The sequence below is a fragment of the Cupressus sempervirens genome, chromosome 7 (assembly GCF_028749045.1).
Source record: "Cupressus sempervirens isolate cs-2001-9-10 chromosome 7, ASM2874904v1, whole genome shotgun sequence".
In the NCBI taxonomy this organism is placed as follows: domain Eukaryota; kingdom Viridiplantae; phylum Streptophyta; class Pinopsida; order Cupressales; family Cupressaceae; genus Cupressus; species Cupressus sempervirens.
Genome location: NC_143124.1, coordinates 102,654,032 through 102,672,930, shown reverse-complemented (window position 1 = coordinate 102,672,930; position 18,899 = coordinate 102,654,032). Strand labels below are relative to the sequence as shown.

The 18,899-nt window shown below is 33.4% G+C and overlaps 2 pseudogenes; both read left to right on the top strand.

Annotated features, from left to right (window-relative positions):
- Nucleotides 1–4,386: 4,386 nt before the first annotated feature.
- LOC149545702 (uncharacterized) lies at nt 4,387–5,198 on the top strand (annotated as a pseudogene).
- Nucleotides 5,199–5,641: 443 nt separating this feature from the next.
- LOC149545701 (uncharacterized) lies at nt 5,642–14,566 on the top strand (annotated as a pseudogene).
- The last annotated feature ends 4,333 nt before the right edge of the window (nt 14,567–18,899 follow it).

Below are 18,899 nucleotides of genomic sequence, written 5' to 3'. Positions count from 1 at the left end.
GAATACCATTTTGTACCTAGTAGATAGGGTATTTTGGCCCCTCTTTTACCAATAATTTTCAAAGGTGGTAGAGATTTGGAATGAATTGAATAATCATGAAGCCAATTTGAGGCCAATCTTAAATAATTGGATTAGCAGGGATAATTCTATTATAGCCTCATATTGCTCCATCATTGATCACTCTAATGATCTAATAGAAAAAACTTTTGATCAAGCCAATGATCTCCTTCATTTTGATCATAAGATGAACCTCCTGTGAAGAAGAATAAATAACTACTTTCAAAAATATCTTGGCAAAAAAGTTGATCTCTTTCCTCATGTACTCAAAGCCATAGGCAAAATAAAATAAAAAGAAGAGTGGGCCAATGAGTTAAAGGAATTAATGAATACCAGTTTGAATAAGGCGGTAAACAAAGAAAATTATATTTGGTTTTCTAGGACCAATGAAGAAGTTGTACAAGTGCAACTATTTTTTGATTCATTTAAACAAGATTTTGTTGAAATATTGAAACTAGGGAGAGATATTTTGAAAAGGGAGCAAGAAATAATGATCTTTAACTAGCAAGATGACACACTTTTTGACAAGTGGATGGAAGATTATTCTCCTACAACACAACTAGTACAGATGGCCCAAGTGAAAAGGAAAATATGGACAAAGCAATTGCTATTAACAAGGTACAATTTGTTGATAAAGAAATCCAAATGGAAGAGAGAGAAAGGGAGCACCAAACTCGAACAATGAACATAGCTACCAAAAATTATGATCTAGTGGTAGAACAACCAATTGTAATAAATATCCAAATATCAAAACTTGGTATAGCTCAAAAGGAAAAAATGGTCCAACAACCTAAGGAATAGAAAGTATAACAAGATCAATCATCAGGTGCATTGGATGTAAAAGAAAAAACTACAATAAAATTGGGCCCACCATAGAGAAACTAATGAAGAAGTCATTCCATTAACAAAAGTAAAAGATCACCATTTTTTGTCTCTTCTCGTGCTAGTTTTGATGTTGACAGTTTAGTCCTTTTGTAAGTCTTTTTGTTCTAAGTATAGTTGTCCTTTCCCTCTAGACCTAAAGCTTGTTGCAACTCATACGGTATAAGTGAGTTCCCAAGGGTAAAGGATGGTCTTTGTTTCTTTTACTACATGAGTCTTTGTAATTTTTAAGTCACTCCATGCATACTGTAAATCAATTCCAAAATTGAATACATATTTTTATTTGTTGGTCTATTGTGTTATTTTTTATGGAGAGGATCAATGAATTGTATACACTTCAAAGAAAATGAATACAAATACTAAAAGTCAATCTCACTCCATACCTTGTCTCTTTCCTTATCTCTATTGTGTTCTCTAAAATTCTAATAGCAAAGTTTATTGAGTTTTAGTTGTAATTCATTATGAATTATATTTCATTTTGCTTTTGCTAATGACCTAATGGATTATGTAAATGCTTAGTGCAAATTAAAATAACATTATCATTTTGGGTAAAGATGGGATTTAAGTATAAGATCTAGAAGTTAATATAAATAGATTTTTACACAAAGTGTTGAAATAAGATCTAGAAGTAGGTGTATTATCTCTATGAGTTCAGTCCAATGGATAAGACCCTATCCATCCTTGTCAATTAATCTGAATGGAATATTTTTCATAGTTCAAAATACTATAATCAATTAATATTTTATATTTATATTAACTAAGTGTGAAAATGTCAGTCTATACTTGATTCATGGTGTTTAGGGTTTGGTAAAATAGTTGATTATCATCTCTTAAGATCTTTGAATTAGAAGAAATAAGGCTCAATAATCTATTGTAATTGGAATTTAGGATATGAATTGTGATTTGAAGAGTAGATAAAGTTGATTTCCTAAGGTAAACATACCTAAATCTTGAAGAATTCAAAGTGGAGAAGACTTTGATGTCTTGTTATTTGGCCCTTTTTAATTTGTAGATTTCCTATAATGGTTTCTAGCTAATTCCTAGGTTTTTCTCACATCATAAAAGGTAGTTGAAGTCACTGTTAAATTAGGAGCCAACACATCCATTTAAGAATTTTTGTATTTCTTGAAGCGAAGACCACATACTTGACAAATTGTTAACTATTGAGAGAGGAAGGCTTGATTAAATCAGGGCACAAAATAGCACAACCAAATATTTACAATATTTACAATTGTATAGAGTTCAAAAACTATTGTTCATGGAATAGAAAGTACCTTCAGAATAAGTACTTCTTCAGGAATTGTCCATGAACTAGAAATTCAAAAATATCTATTTTGATAGTTTTTTGATGAAATATGAAACATGTCCTCACTTTTCATGAATCAAATATGGTCCAAGCGAAATGTGATCAAGTTTCCCATGTTTACTCTTGTCTTCCATTCTAGCATTCTAGAGTAGCACTAAATCTTCCAACTCAAATTTCCTCTCTAATGCCTTCCTACTATATGGGTGTTTTACTTGTAAATGCAACTTTGCATTTCTTGTAGAAGCTTCTCTTCTAGTTTCATCCTATTGTAGAAAATCATCAAGTCTTATATGTATCTCATCTATTGCATCATCATCATACTATTGGATAAATTTGTACATTCCATTTAGATTGTTCTATGGTAACCTAATTTATATCCCATGAACTAAGTAAAAGGGTGCAAAACATATTACCTTCTTCAATGTCACTCTATCAGCCCATACTACTAAGGTTAACTTGGAATCCCAAGCCTTTTCACTCAAAATCCTTTGAATGATCTCCAATAAAATTTTATTACTAGATTATTCATGTCTTTTGGGACTCAAAATCAAACCCCCAATTTTGAGTACAATTGAAGAAATTAACCGCTTAAGCACTCTTTAATGCATGTGTACCTAGCTATTCATTTGAGGCCCATGAGGTTTTTAATGTTTCTAACACCTTGCATTCAGTATATGCACTCATCCTATGAAGATAAATTTCCATTCCAAGCCATTCTGTGAAGTCCTATTTTGACCAATTTCTGAATATGCATTTTGCCCAAGTGTCAAACAGTGATAAGAGGTTGTGTTTGCAATTGAACATCTCACACCCAATTATATTTCATCACTCACTTCTTTGGAAGTGTTTCGTGTCCATACTTAAGAACCTATTTTTTAGATTTTGATTTATTTCGAATTTGTTTCACTAGGTTGGGAATCCCTCAAAGTTGGTCATTTATTGTTGTCATGATGATGTGAATTGTTTAGAATTTTGTAAGGCCTTGTTTGACTTGTCATAATTTTGACCCAATTTATTTTAATGATAAAATTTCTATTGCATTCCACTCTAGAGGTCAGGAATATGTTTTGTTTCAATTTTGAGTTTATGATGAATCCATTTGATCATTTTTCTAACGTGATTCTAAATGCAATTTATAACTTTTGACTAGTGTCAGTAGATGCAAATTAGTTGGTACCGCTATTCATCATGCCATATCTTCAAATATATGATAGATGAGATTAAATGGATTGTAACACTATGTTTTACAACAAAAATACTTCAAGTATACCAATTTGCAATTCTTGACAAATTTTTCTACATACTTTCCTAGGTCCATTTCGTTCACAACAATCACCTTTTTGTCAGTCTTTCCAATCAGCAATTTCAAGTAGCCAACTTCAACTACTCGCCAAATGTTTTGTGTTATTCATCATGAGCCCTAATAGAATATTTATGCTCTCCTCATCACAGTGAAGCAATGCCCAAATTTTTCTTTCGAAGTGCCAGTTTACCCAGTTTTCGAAGCCAAATCCGAACATGTTTTATGGCTTTTGGATTTGTTTTATTGCAGGCAGTTCTGAAAGGGTAACTTCGATAGTCGATATCTTTTTACTGATAATTTTTCATCAAACAAGATTCAACAAGGTAGAAGTAAATGGAATAGAGAATCAGTGTGTTTGATTTCAAAGCCCAGCCAGTTGTTTGGGTTAGCTTTTAAGGCTAGTCAAAGGACCTCCTAGCACTAAGTTGAAAAATTGTAGAATGATGTCAAATGATTTTTTAAAATTTTTTCCAATGGTTGAATTTTCTTCAAATCAATATTATATGATAAATGGATCAGTTTTGAATATCAGTTTTTCAAAGACGAAAAAAAATTTAGCCAGAACCACTTTGGGGCTCAATTTTTTCCATCAAATTGATAAGTTGTTGGAAAATGAAATTGATCAAAAGATGTTTTAATGATTATGATCATTAAATGTTTGTGATAGGAAAGTGGATAAAATGGATCAAAATATTTGAAGTAAAAAGGATAAAAATGAAACCCCTAAAGTGATGATTATCTTGAAGATGCAAGGCTGACTAGAAAAAGTTCTATATTGCTATTATTTTCAATTAAAATGGAGATGTTACATTCTATATTGCTATTATTTTAAATTAAAATGGAGATTGTAACATCTTATGGACACCATGTTGAATTTTTGAGTCAGCAATATTCCATGACAGAACCAAATCTATGGTTTCCATCTAGAATTGTTGGCCTTGTCATGTGTAGAATTGCTTATGATATTATAAGATTGGTAAGCTAGCTATATTTTAAAGGCTATACCAAGCTCACCAAGATGGAACAAGTTGAATGTAACAATAGAGGCTGCTCTTCTATCCATGTCATTATTGTTTTAGGGGCATCTAAATATCTTCTATTTATCTTTCATCTATTCTACAATCATGATCAAGATGAACCAACAATACTAAGAAGCTCCTCTTCTCAAAATTTGTTTTAGGGGTATCAGTTGGTTATTTTCTTTCCGATTTTGAAATGATATTTTAATATTATCCATCCTTGGGTGGTAAAGAGTATATTTTGCATCATGCATTTTCCATGACTACAATTGGCATTTCACTTTATAGCAACAAGGCACAATTCTATGTATACATGATTCTATTATATGAAATTACTACACCATTTGTGAATGCAAGATGGTAACTAGACCTGACAGGCCTAAAAAGATCAAAGGAGTATATAATACATGGAATCACATTATTATTTTGTTGGCTGATCGCAAGAATTATCCTATTCATTTTCTACTTTATCTATGTTCAGTCACATTACAATGAGGTTGTAAAGGTCAAACCTTCTATTACTATCTATTCATAGTTACTTCATTGTTGACATTTACAACCATATATTGGTTTTGGAGAATCACAGAGGGAGTGCAAGAGAACCATATCCAAAAGACAAGGTGGCATGTGAAAGCACCTACTGCTGAAGAAATAAAGAAGTCACAGTGTAAAAAAAAAGGGGAGCCATTGGGAATGATCAACACATATAGAGGAACCCCCACATTGATTAAGAAAAAAAAAGAGAGAGAGAAAGCCAATGCAAATCAAGAAAGCCACAAAGTTATGTCAAAGGAACTAGTAGAGGAGCTAATGGAAAAGGTAAGAATGTAAAGTATCATCTAAGCCCAATAAGTAGAGGACAGCCCATGGCAAGAACAACTACAAGAAGAAAGCATCGGGAAGCAAACCAGCTTGAAATAATTGAAACAAGATAAGTGTCAAGCAATGATAGGTGAGGAGGTAGAATCCTTTAGTAAGGCTGCAACATGACATGTAAAAATAGAGGAGCCTCCATGTTAAAAGAAAATAAGTAAGACACATTACTCAATTTTCAAAGCAGTACAGATGTATAGAATGGAATTTCTAAAAGTGGATAGATTGATCTCAAGTGAGATTGACAACATAGATTTCAAAGAGAAGCTACTTCAAAACAAGGGCAAGCCTACAATAGTCAGTGTTAATATTGGGACTGTGGTTAAGGAAATTTTTGATTATTTGGATATGGTAAGATAGACCCTCAAAGAAACAGGGTTCACCCAGCATAGATTCAATACTCATTGTGATGGACCTCTATTTGGGTTAATGATCCATTTTGTCAAGTGTGAGCTTTTGAAGTGAGCAGAGAAATTGCCATTTTCTAGAAGTATATGAAATGCAAGTAGTTTAGAAGAAAGCCACAAGTTTTTAAAGACTGAGAGAATTCATTTGAAAGCAGAGCTAGGTGTGGGAGCTCCATACGCAAAAATCTTAGATGTTCCATCTTTACCAAATTCTTTAATCATTATATATAGCAAGTCTATGTTTGAAAGGCCAATGATCCATTGAGAGAGAGAGAGACAGAGAGAGAGAGAGAGATGCAAAAGGAATACCATCTTGTGGTGTTGCAAGAATGAAAGAATAGAAGAAGTTCCACAAGAAAAGGAAATGGAAGGCTATGGAAAAACACATAAAAAATTGTTAGCTTTTGTCCTACATTGGGCATAGGGTATCTCAAAAAGTTGTTTTTATATCTTGTCACTCAAACACCAAGTGTCTAAAGTGTTCAACACTTTATGAAAAGACTTGCATCTAGAGCCTGTGGATGGCTACTTGGAGGAAACATAAAGAAATTTTGACCAACCATGTAGCCCAAGATACTAACATCATCACCGACATGAAAGCCTACTAGAGAAGGTCGCCAGATTCTAGTGGTCGCTATGTCACCACCTCAAAATGGGAGATTTTCCAATAAGTGACACGCCAACCTCCCAGAAAACCAACAATCTAGTTATAAAGGTGTGGGACTTGGAGGTAGTGATGACAACGAACCAAAATTTAATAAGTGGTAGTGCACGGTGAAGAAAAAATTGACATGGTGGTCTAGATATCAGAGGTCACTAGATCATGCCACATGGTAAATCTAACAACAGTCGCTATGTCACCAAAATGAAGTTGCTTGACTGTTAACTGTGCAACATGGTGACCCAACTAGAAGGTGACACATTGTAATGAGTTGATGCTAATGTGTCGAGATGAGGTAGACTAGTGACAGGGCGCTAAGGTGGTAATAGGTGACACATGTCATCAAGTCACTATGTCGTGATGATGTGGCATGAGGAAAAGGAAATATGTGACATGGTGACCCAACTAGCAAATGACATGTGGCATCTAGGTGGCAAGAGTCAAGTGAAGAAGCAACAATCATCCAATCAGGTGCTACCACGTGGCAGTCTGGTCAAACTAGGTTTCACCCAAGAAGCATGGGTAGGGTAAAAATTTGAAAATATTAAAAAATGATTTTTAATTATTTTTCCAAAAAAATGCACGTGATTGGTTTTGAATTCAAAGAAGAATTTTTCTATAGTTGGAACTTTGGGATTTTTTAAATTTTTGAAAAATTTAAAAGTGCTAACTAGAGTTTTATAGTAGAGGGGTATGTTTTTCAAAATGAGATTCAAGGGGTTTTCGATATGCCAATATAGTGATATTATATATTTCCAAAACCAAGAGAAGATGAACTTTCCATTTTGTAGTTTTTTTGGTATAGGAAGCTATCTATTCAAGTTATTCAAGGTTTCCTTCTAGATTCCCAACTTGCAACTATATTCAGGTGTCAAAGTTCAAAACTATTTCTACACTGGTAATGAGTTGAATGTGGGTAAAACATGGTAAAAAAGAAATTAGGGTCAAATTTGGTCACCTTCAAATTAGTTTAAACCCAAATTTTACCAGTATTTAATGATGCAGCTCAGTTATTTTGGTGATACAAAGGTTTTCATCATTCAACAGAGATATTTCCAAGTTTGTTACAAGATAGTGATGAAAACTAAATTAGATCAAATGCATAGAAAGATGAAAAGAGGTTTTGCAACTACAAGGGATGGAATTTCAAGTGGAAACATGCCATTCTTAGATCAAATTCAAGAATTATCTCCTTCTATATCTTCTTCTTTCTCATATTGTAAGGGTTGGTAATTTTTAAAGTGAGACCACTTTGTTCGATCTAGAACTATGATTCCATGATTATTCTTCAACAAATTATCTTTTTTATGAATAGAAACAGTGAAGATAATATAGTTAGTTTTGATCTGTTAGGTGTTTTGATGTTTTAAATTTCATGAATCTAAATGTATAGTTTCAAAGAAACGAATACAAGTGAGCAAGAATTTCTTTAGTTTCATTTTGATTCTTGTCTCCTACCTTTGTAATATGCAGTCTTATGTGGTCTAGGAACAAAGAGCTAAGAACCATTTGCATCCCTTTAAGGTTGTATGTCATATATCTTTTGCTATTGGAATAAAGGGCCAAAGTAAATGCTTGATGTGTTTGATAGGATTGCTAGTTATTTTGAGAAGGATACTTCATAAGAATTAGGTCTTTATGGACATTGATCTGTAATTCACAAAATGATTAAACAAATCTGATATTTTGATGTATGGAATACATCATTGATATCACAGATGTATGTGTTTGATTCATGGAATTTCCTAATAGATAAGGCACTGATCAGCTATAGGATCATTTGTTCTTACTGTTGCATATTTGGGGCTTTTGTTGATATTCAACATCATTAATCAAATATATTTCATTTTCATGTTGAAGAGCTGAAAAGTATGCCCTCACTCAGCTTATGAATTGCATCGTCTTTCATTTAGCTATTGTACATCTATGTTATTGCATGATTCATTAGGAGAAATAAGGGTTAAATCTTTTGTTAATAGATTCAAGAATATGTTTAGTACCAGTACCATATAAATTGAATCTATAGGTCCACCCACCTAGGTTTTGTAGAGCTTGAAGTAGAATTAGGGTCTAGCCTTATAGTTGGCCCAATGTCTGAAAGGATATGTTGAAAATGAGAGTTAGCTGCCCCTAGATGTGTCTTGTTCTCATTGGGATAATTTGGAACCTGTGACATTTCAAAACACCAAAAAAATGGTCACTATGCTAGAAATTGTATTGAATCTAAATAGTAGACAAACCTTGAGAATTTTAAAAGGAGATTCAATACAATATGACAAGTGCATGGAAACAGTTGTAGTAGTAAGTTATCTAATGTGTTTTCAAGTTTTCTTACTCAAATATCATGCACCCTAGTGATGCTTTGTTCAAGACAACAGTATCTTTCAAGGTTGAATACAAATTGTATTGTTACTAAGTTTTATCTTCAATCAATTTAGCCGGTTGTGCTTTTCAAAGTACTACTATAAATTCAGAGTCAAAATTGTTTAAAGGTGGTTTCTCTCTTGCAAATTTTTAATGATTTGCAAGTCATGCAAGTGGAAAGATTAAATTTAGATTTGTCATGTTGTAAATCCTATTTTAAAATCCTTCTCATAGTTGTGAGTGGTGACTCTGTAAAAGACCTCTATATCAATGAAGATTGCTTATATATAAATGTTTTCAGACCTTTCAATTCAATTGTGCAGATTTGAAAGTTATGATAAGTTGTAAGCAAGAACAGAGAATATATGAATTCTTGACTAATAAGTTTTGAAGTGTTGTGTTTGATTTTCTATCATAAGAAATTTGAATGTAAGAATGAATCACAACAATGATTTCATTTGGTTCTCCTCAAGGAGATGGTGGCTCTACAAGGATTTGATCAATGGTGTGAAGAATTGAAATCAACACCTATGCCAATCAGTAGATCAATGTTTTCAGCATCAACATTTGAGGTATTTCATTTTTCATGATGTTGTTCTTGTCATGAAAGAAATGGTATATGTATGTATTCTCGATCAAGTTATTTTCAGCACTAAATACAAGAATGGTTTGATACATCTTAACATACTTTATGAGGGATAGATTTAGCAAGTGTTTGAATTTTTTTTAAATGTCAAATTTCCCTTCACCTAGTATGCAGTCTATGGATAAGAATTATAGATTTATTTTTACCAAAAGATACATGCTGTTAAATTTTAATGGCATTCATGATTTCCCTAAACCTATGTCATATAATCTTAGAAAATGTTTACCTATGTTCAATGGGAAACATGAAAATTCAGCTAGTCATCATGTTCAACTATTCAATGATTTGATTGGTGGTTTTGAAATTGCTCATGAAGATGTTCAAATGAAGTTGTTTGTTCAGACTTTAGAAGGTGATTCTAGGGATTGGTTTTCCTTTTTACCAGCATGTTCAATTTCATCTTGGGATGAATTACTTTCAGTTTTCATGAAGCAATTTGGGGAAAGAGTAAGCGTCTCTGATTATTTTGAGAAGTTATTGAAGATCCAAATCAAGAATTGTGAGTTAGTTCCTAAATTTAATATCAGATTTGAAAAGTTTTGAATAAGATTCCTGAAAGTTATAAGCCAGATGATCAAGTGTATTTAGTAGTTTATCTTAATGCATTTGACAAGAAGATGAGTTATCTATTGAGAGATAAGGAACCTAAGACTTTGCATCAGGCATTCATGATAGCAATAGAGATTGAAAACAATGTAAAGTATAGATTAACTATGAGTCACTTCTCTAGGAATGTTTATCAGCAACATGAGGTGCAAAGGACAAATCAATGTCAAAAGGAGTTTTTAATTTTAGATCAGCAAATAGATACCAATGCTATTGTAAATAATTTTGATCAAAATTTAGAAGTAAAAACATTTGAAGATTAAGTCTCTTTGTTGCAAAAAGGAGTTGAGTCCATTCTTGTTCAATATAGTGCACATGTTTGTGATATTATAATAGGAGATGATAAAGTTAGTTCACTTGATGAGTTATGCATGTAAGATATAAATTCAATCATTCCTTTTCCTATCAGTAATTTGTATTGTGTTGAAAACATAATGAATCATGAAGTTGAAAGGTATTCATCTTAGTATGAGGATGAAGAAGCTAAAAGTTATGTTTCAAATGATGAAAATAAAGTTGCTAATCTGACATATTATGAATAAGCACCATGTGAAGACAATGACGAGAGTTGTTACTCAAGTCAAGAAGAGAATAGTGTTAGTATATCTTTGTCTTCATGTGAATCTGATGCAAATTGGGAAGAAGAAAGCAATGATGGATGTAAGTACTCTTATGCTAGTAGAGGTATAAGTTCTTTTTCTAAATCTGAAATTGAAGTTCCATTTCAGAGTTATACAAGTCAGCTTGAGAATGAAAGTTGTGAAGAAGATTTGTCTATACAATATGAAGACAAAGAAATTATTTATAAGGATGGATTACCCAATTGTGTAGATGAGTGTCTTGAAATGTATACAGTAGTAACCAACAATATGCAAATGATTTTGAGGTTAATGCATCAACACCTATTGGAAAGATAAATGATAATTGGTTTGTAAGACATTTGAATCACCTTCATGAAGACAATGAAAGGAACTTTGATTTATATATTTTACATGCTTCGTTGATGGGGTGAATATTGAGTCTTCATATAGTTCTAATTTTTGTTCATATGCTAAGAGTCTCCATGAAGATGAAATGGGTAGTGAGCTTAAACTTTATACTAACACTTTATATGATGAGGATTATGATGATGATCAACCCACTTTTTGTCAAAGTTTTCAAAAAGCATCCTCATATGGAGTTATGAACCCACTTTTTGAGAGTGCATGAAATGTTTAGATTTAGTTAAGGATGATTTTAATGATGATACACTATCCTACTGTTGTAAGAGATCAGATTGTTATTCTTCTGAGTATGATAGTGAGAATGAGAATAATGTTGCTAACAAGGTGTTTAATGAAGTTTTTATTGAAAATCAGCATGGACCTTGTAATGAGTTTCATGATGAATACTCTAATAAGATGGCTAATCCATTTTCTGATTTCAAAGGACTATTGGATTATTATGGATTAGTTTCAGATTTTGACATTGATGACTTTTGTGAGTAAAAATTTGATTGCTCATCCAAGTACCATCTAGTTATACATAAGGATACACAATTTCAAGGTATGTGTGACATTTTTCGCCAAGTTGAATATGAAGCTTTCTTATTCAAGACTGATAGCATGCTTATTTCATTAAATGAAGAATATTTTTAGTTTGAGTCTAATATTTTTGAGCATTCTGATAGCAACTTTCATAATGAGAAAGTTGTTGAGAATGAATCTAGTTTTTATGTGTTATGAAAGTGAAGATGTAGATTCAATTTTGCTAAGTGGTCTATTTCAAGATCTATATCTAATTGTTTAGAATGATATGAATGAAAATTTTAGTTTACCTCAAGAAAATATCAATGAGAAATAGGTATATGATAGAGGTAAAAGATTTTGTTGAAGTTTGGTGACCTGGGGCCATCATTTGTAAATAATAGGAGTTGTTTTTGCTTTCAATAAAGCTATTCAAGAGAACAAAATTTTTTTGTCAAGAGTGTGATCTACTTCTCCCATAGATCTAAATACTTGCCATGCCTGCAAGGGACATACATCCCCAAAAAAAGCCACTGTTCATACTCAAAATTGAAGCCCTGATTTTGAGTACAATTGAAAAAATTAAGCCCTTAAGTTCTCTTTAATGTACGTATACCCAGCTATCCATTTGAGGCCCATGATGTGTTTAATGTTTCTAATACCTTGAATTTAGTATATCCACTCATCCTATGAAGATAAATTTCCATTCTAAGCCACTCTATGAAGTCTAATTCTGAGCAATTTTTGAGTTTGCATTTTTCCAAAGTGTCAAATAGTGACAGGAGGCTATGTTTGCAATTGAATATCTCGCACACAACTATATTTCATGAATCGTTGCTTTGGGAGTGTTTCATGTCCATACCTAAGAACCTATGTTTCAGATTTTAAGTCACTTTGAATCTATTTGGCTAGGTTTTCAATCCCTCAAAGTTGGTCATTTATTGTTGTCATGCTGATGTGAATTGTTCAAAATTTTGGAAGGCCATGTTTGACTTGCAATAACTTTGACTCAATTGACTGTAATGATAAAATTCCTTTTTCATTTCATTCTAGAGGTTAGGTAAATGTTATGTTTCAATTTTTTATTTATGATGAATCTGTTTGATTAGTTTTCAAATGTGATTCTAAATGCAATTTGTAACCTTTTACTGGTGTCAGTAGAAGCAAATTAGTCAGTACCCCTATTTGTGATTCCATATCTCCAAATCCATGATAGATGAGATTGCATGGATTGTAACACTATGTTATACTCTAATAATACTTCAAGTATGCCAATTTGCAAGTCTAGACGAATCTGTCTACATACTTTCCTAGGGCCATTCCTTTTGCAAAAATCACCTTTTTGTCAGTGTTTCCAATCTGCAATTCTGAGTAGCCCACTTTGACTATTTTCCAAATGCATTCTATTATACTTCATGAGCCCTAATATAAGATTGATGCTCTCCTCATCACAATGGACCAGTCTCCTAGTTTTCATTTCCCCAAGTGTTAGCTTACCTAATTTTTCAAGCCAAATTCAAACATGTTTTGTGGCTTTCTAACATGTTTTACTGCAGGCAGTTCTGAAAGGTTAACTTTGATAGTCAATATCTTTTGATTGAAAATTTGTCTTAAGAAAAAAATTGACAGGGTAGAAGTATATGGAATAGAGAATCAATGTGTTAGATTTTAGAGCCCAGTCAATTGTTTGGGTCAGCTTTTAACGCTAGTCAAAAGACTTCCTTTCACTAAGTCGACAAATTGCAAAATGATGTCAAATGAGTTTTTAAAATTGTTTCCAATCATCGAATTTTTTTTGAATGAATATCAGATGACAAATGGATTGGTTTTGAATATCAATTGTTCAAAAAAATTTTAAAAAATTAGTCAAACCCACTTTGGTGCCCAGCTGGTTCCATCAAATATATAAGTTGTTGGGAAGTGAAATTGCTCATAAGATGTTTTAATGATTATGATCATTAAATGTTTTTTATAGGAAAGTGGATCAAATGGATCAAATTATTTAAGTAAAAAGGATAAAAGTGGAACCCTTAAACTGATTAATCTATTGATTATGCAGTCCCATTATCTTGAAGATGCAAGACTGACTAGAAAAAGTTCTATATTGCTATTATTTTCAATTGAAATCGAGAATGTAAGGTCTTATAGACACCATGTTGAATTTTTGAGTTAGCAATATTCCATGATAGAACTGAATCTATGGTTTGCATCTACAATTGTTGGCCTTGTCATGTGTAGAATTGCTTATGATATTATGAAATTGGCAAGCTATCTATATTTGAAAGGCTATACCAAGCTCACCAAGATGGAACAAGTTGAATGGAACAACAGATGTTTCTCTACTATCCATGCCAATTTTATTTTAGGGGCATCTAATTATCTTCTATTTATCTCTGATCTATTCCACAATAATGATTAAGATGAACCAACAGTACTAAGAAGCTCTTCTTCTCAAAATTTGTTTTACGGGTATCGGTTGGGTATTTTCGTTCTAATTTGGAAATGATATTTTGGTATTATCCATCTTTCTTTGGTAAAGAGTATATTTTACATCATGCATTTTCCATTACTACAATTGGCATTTCACTTTATAGCAACAAGGCACAAATCTATGTATACATGATTCTATTATCTAAAATCACTACACCATTTGTATATGTGAGATGGTAACTAGACTTGGTAGGCCTGAAGAGATCAAAGGCATCTATAATAAATGGAATGACATTATTTATTGGCTAGATGATCACAAGAATTATCTTTTTTATTTTCTACTTTGCCTATGTTAACTCGCATTACAATGAGGTTGTAAAGGTCAAACTTTCTATTACTATCTATTCATAGTTCCTTCATTGTTGACATTTACAAACATATATTGGATTTGGAGAATCACAAAGAGGGTGCAAGAAAACCTTATCCAAAAGACAAGGTGGCATATGAAAGCACCTTCTACTTAAGAAATGAAGAAGCCGCATTGTAAAAAATAGGGGAGCCATTGGGAATAGTCAACACCTAAAGAGGAACCCCCACATTGATAAAAAAGGAGATAGCCAATGCAACTTGAGAAAGCCACAAAGTCACGACAGAGGAGCTCATGGAAGAGGCAAGAATCTAAAGTATCATGTGGGCCTAATAAGGAGAGACAAGCCCATTGCAAGAACCACTGCAAGAAGAAACCAAAGGGAAGAGAACTGGCTTGGAACAAATGAAACAATATGAGTTTTGAGCAATGATAGGTAGGGGGGTCGCATCCTCTAGTAAGGCCACAACATGACATGTAAAAATATAGGAGCCTCCACATTAAAATAAAATAAATGAGACACATTACTCAATTTTCAAAGCAATCCGGATGTATATAATGGAATTGATAAAAGTGGATACATTGATCTCAACTAAGATTGACTGCACAGATTTCAAAGAGAAGCTACTTGAAAACTAGGGCAAACCTACAATAGTCAATGTTAATATTGGGACCATGGTTAAGGGTATTGTTGATGATTTGGATATGGTAATAGAGACCCTCAAAGAAACAAAGTTCACCCAAGATAGATTCTACACTAATTGTGATTGTGCTCTATTTGGGTTAATGATGCCTTTTCTCAAGTGGGAGCTTCTAAAGCGAGCAAAGCATTTGCCATTTTCCAAAAGTATATGAAATGCAAGTACTTTTGAAGAAAGTCATAGGTTTTTGAAGACTAAGATAAGATATTTGAAAGCAGAGCTAGGCATAGGAGCTCCATATGCTAAAAGTTGAGATGTTCCATCTTTACCAGATTATTTAATCATTATATATAGCACCTCTATGTTTGAAAGACCAATGATCTGCTAAGAGAGAGAGATGCCAAAGGAAGACCATCTCATAGCATTGCAAGAATGAAAGACTAGAAGAATCTCCACAAGAAAAGGAAATGTCAGGCTATGGCAAAGCACATAAAAATTTATTGTTATCTTTTGTCCCACATTGGGTGTGGGGTGTCTAAAAAAGTTGTTTTTATATACTGTCACTCAAACACCAACTGTCTAAAGTGCTCAATGCTTTATGAAAAGACTTTCATGTGGAGCCTATGGATGGCTAGTTCAAGGTAATGTAAAGAAATTTTGACCAACCACGTAGTCCAAGATGCTGACATCATCACCAACGTCAAAGCCCACTAGAGAAGATCACTAGATTTTTGTGGTTGCTATGTCACCACTAGAAAGTGGGAGGTTTTCTAGCAAGTGACATGGTGACTTCCTTGAAAACTAGAAATCTAGCTAGAAAGGTGTGGGACCTGGTGGTAGTGATGACAATGAACTAGAATCTGACAAGTGATAGCATGTGGTGAAGCAAAAATTGATGTGGCAATTTGGATATTAGAGGTCCCTAGATCATGCCATGTGACAGATCTCACGACAGTCGCTATGTTGCCAAAATGAAGTTGCTTGACCATTAACCATTTGACATGGTGACCCAACCATAAGGTGACACATGGAAGTGAGTTAGCACTGATGTGTCAAGATGAGGTAGACTGGTGAAGGGGTGCTTAGGTGGTGATAGGTGACACATGTCATGTGGTCACTATGCTTTGATGACATGGCATGAGGCTGACTCAGCATGTGACATGGCGACCCAACTAGCAAGTGACACATGGTGTCTAGGTGGCAAGGGTTAGATGATGAAGCAATAGTCAACCAATTAGGTGTTGCCACATGGTAGCATGGAAAAACTAGGTTTGACCTGAGATGCATGGGTAGGGCCAAAATTTGAAAATATTAAAAAATGATTTTTAATAATTTTCTCAAAAAATGCATGAACATGGTTTTAAATTCAAAGAAGCATTTTTCTATAGTTGGAACATTTGGATTTTTTAAATTTTTGAAAATTTTAAAATTGCAAACCAGACTTTTATTGCAGAGGGGTATAGAATGGAATTGGTAAAAGTGGATTCATTGATCTCAGGTGAGATTGACTGTGCAGATTTCAAAGAGAAGCTACTTCAAAACAAGGGCAAGATTGCAATAGTCAATGTTAATATTGGGAACATGGTTAAGGGCATTGTTGATGATTTGGATATGGTAATACAAACCCTCAAAGAAACAAGGTTCACCCAGGATAAATTCTATAATCAATGTGATGGAGCTCTATTTGGGTTAGATGCCTTTTGTCAAGTAGGAGCTTCTGAAGCAAGCAGAGTAGTCGCCATTGTCTAGAAGTATATGAAATGCAAGTAGTTTGGCACAAATCTGTAGGTTTTTGAAGACTAAGAGAAGCTATTTGAAAGTAGAACTAGGCATGGGAGCTCCATACACAAAAAGCTAAGACGTTCCATCTTTACCAAATTCTTTAATCATTATATATAGCGGCTCTATGTTTGAAAGACTAATGATTCATGGAGAGAGAGAGAGATGCCAAAGGAAGACCATCTCTTAGTGTTCCAAGAATGAAAGACTAGAAGAAGCTCCAAAAGAAAAGGAAATGGTAGGCTATGGAAAAGCACGTAAAAAATTGTTGCTATATTTTGTCCCACATTGGGCATGGAGTGTCTCAAAAAGTTATTTTTATATCCCATCACTCAAACACCAAGTGTTTAAATCACTCAAGGCTTTATGATAAGACTTGCATGTGGAGCCCATGGATGGCTAGTTGGAGGTAATGTAAAGAAATTTTGAAAAACCATGTAGTCCAAGATGCTAATGTCATCATTGATGTGGAAGCCCGCTAGAGAAGGTCACTAAACTCTAGTGGTCACTATGTTGCCACTAAAAAATGGGAGCTTTTCGGGCAAGTAACATGGCAACTTCCCAGAAAACTAGAATTTTGGCTAGAAAGGTGTAGGACCTAGTAGTAGTGATGACAATGAACTAGAATTCGATAAGTGGTAGTGTCTCATGAAGCAAAAACTTGCATGGCAATCCAAATATTAGAGGTCACCAGATCATGCCACGTGGCAGATTTGATGGCAGTCGCTATGTCTCCAAAATGAAGTTGCTCAACCATTAAACCCACGACATGGTGACTCAACTAGAACGTGACATGTGGAAATGAGTTGATGCTAATGTGTTGAGATGAGGTAGACCAGTGATAGGGTGTTGAGGTGGCAATAGGTGACACATGTCATGTGGTCATTATTTCATCATGATGCAGCATGAGGCTAACTCAGCATCTAACATGGTGATCCAACCAGCAAGTGACATGTGGTGTCTAGGTGGAAAGGGTTAGATGAAAAAGCAACAGTCAGCCAACCAAGTGCTACCATGTGGCAACCTAGTCAAACTAGGTTTTACCCAAGATGCATGGGTAGGGAAAAATTTTAAAAATATTTAAAAATGTTTTAAAATTATTTTCTCAAAAAAATGCATGTAGATGGTTTTAAATTCAAAGAAACATTTTTCTATAATTGGAACTTTGGGATTTTTAAAAATTTTGAAAAAATTAAAACTGCAAACCAGAGTTGTATAGCAAAGGGGTATGTTTTTCAAAGTGAGATTCAGGGGCTTTCTGATATGCCAATGTAGCAATATTATATATTTCACAAACTAGGAGAAGACAAACTTTCCTTTTTTGGTGTTTTTTTTTGCATAGGAAGTCATCTATTGAAGCTATTCAATGTTTTCTTCCAAATTCCCAACTTACAACTCTATTCAGGTGTTGAAGTTCAAAATTGGTTTCTAGTGTGGTAATGAGCTGAATGTAGGTAAAACATGGCAAAACATTTGGATAGGCCCTTAATATGTGGCCAGCCTCTACATTTAGAGGGGCAGCTCCCTCATAGGATGTATAATTTGGGTTTATAAAAGGTTATAAAAATAAGTATAAAGATTTATAGCACTCTGTTCTTGCTCAAAGAATATACAAACTCCTAACAAGAGCTTATACATTTAAAATTTCTATATCGTAGGTATAGTTTCAAGATACCAAGAAAAGGTACTCAATTGCATGGAATGAATTATTAATTGACTATTTTTCTTTTCCAAAAGAGACAGCATAAAATGTTATATTCTCATAGAATGAACATAATTGATAAAAGTTGAAAAGCTAAAGGCATTGAAAATATTTTCAAAAGAAATTGGTCTACAATACATAAAGCAATACTAGTTTAGTAATAAAGTTTTCCTCTCATTTCTTCAAGTCTCAAAAATTCACTTTACAAAGCCAAAACCATCTGTTATATAGACAATGAGGTTAAGAACTACTCCTATGTGGTTAATAACTACCTCTGGGTCATGTATTTTTGGATAGGTTAATAAACCTTGATGAAACTAACCAAAATGACTTGAGAGACAAACATTTTGA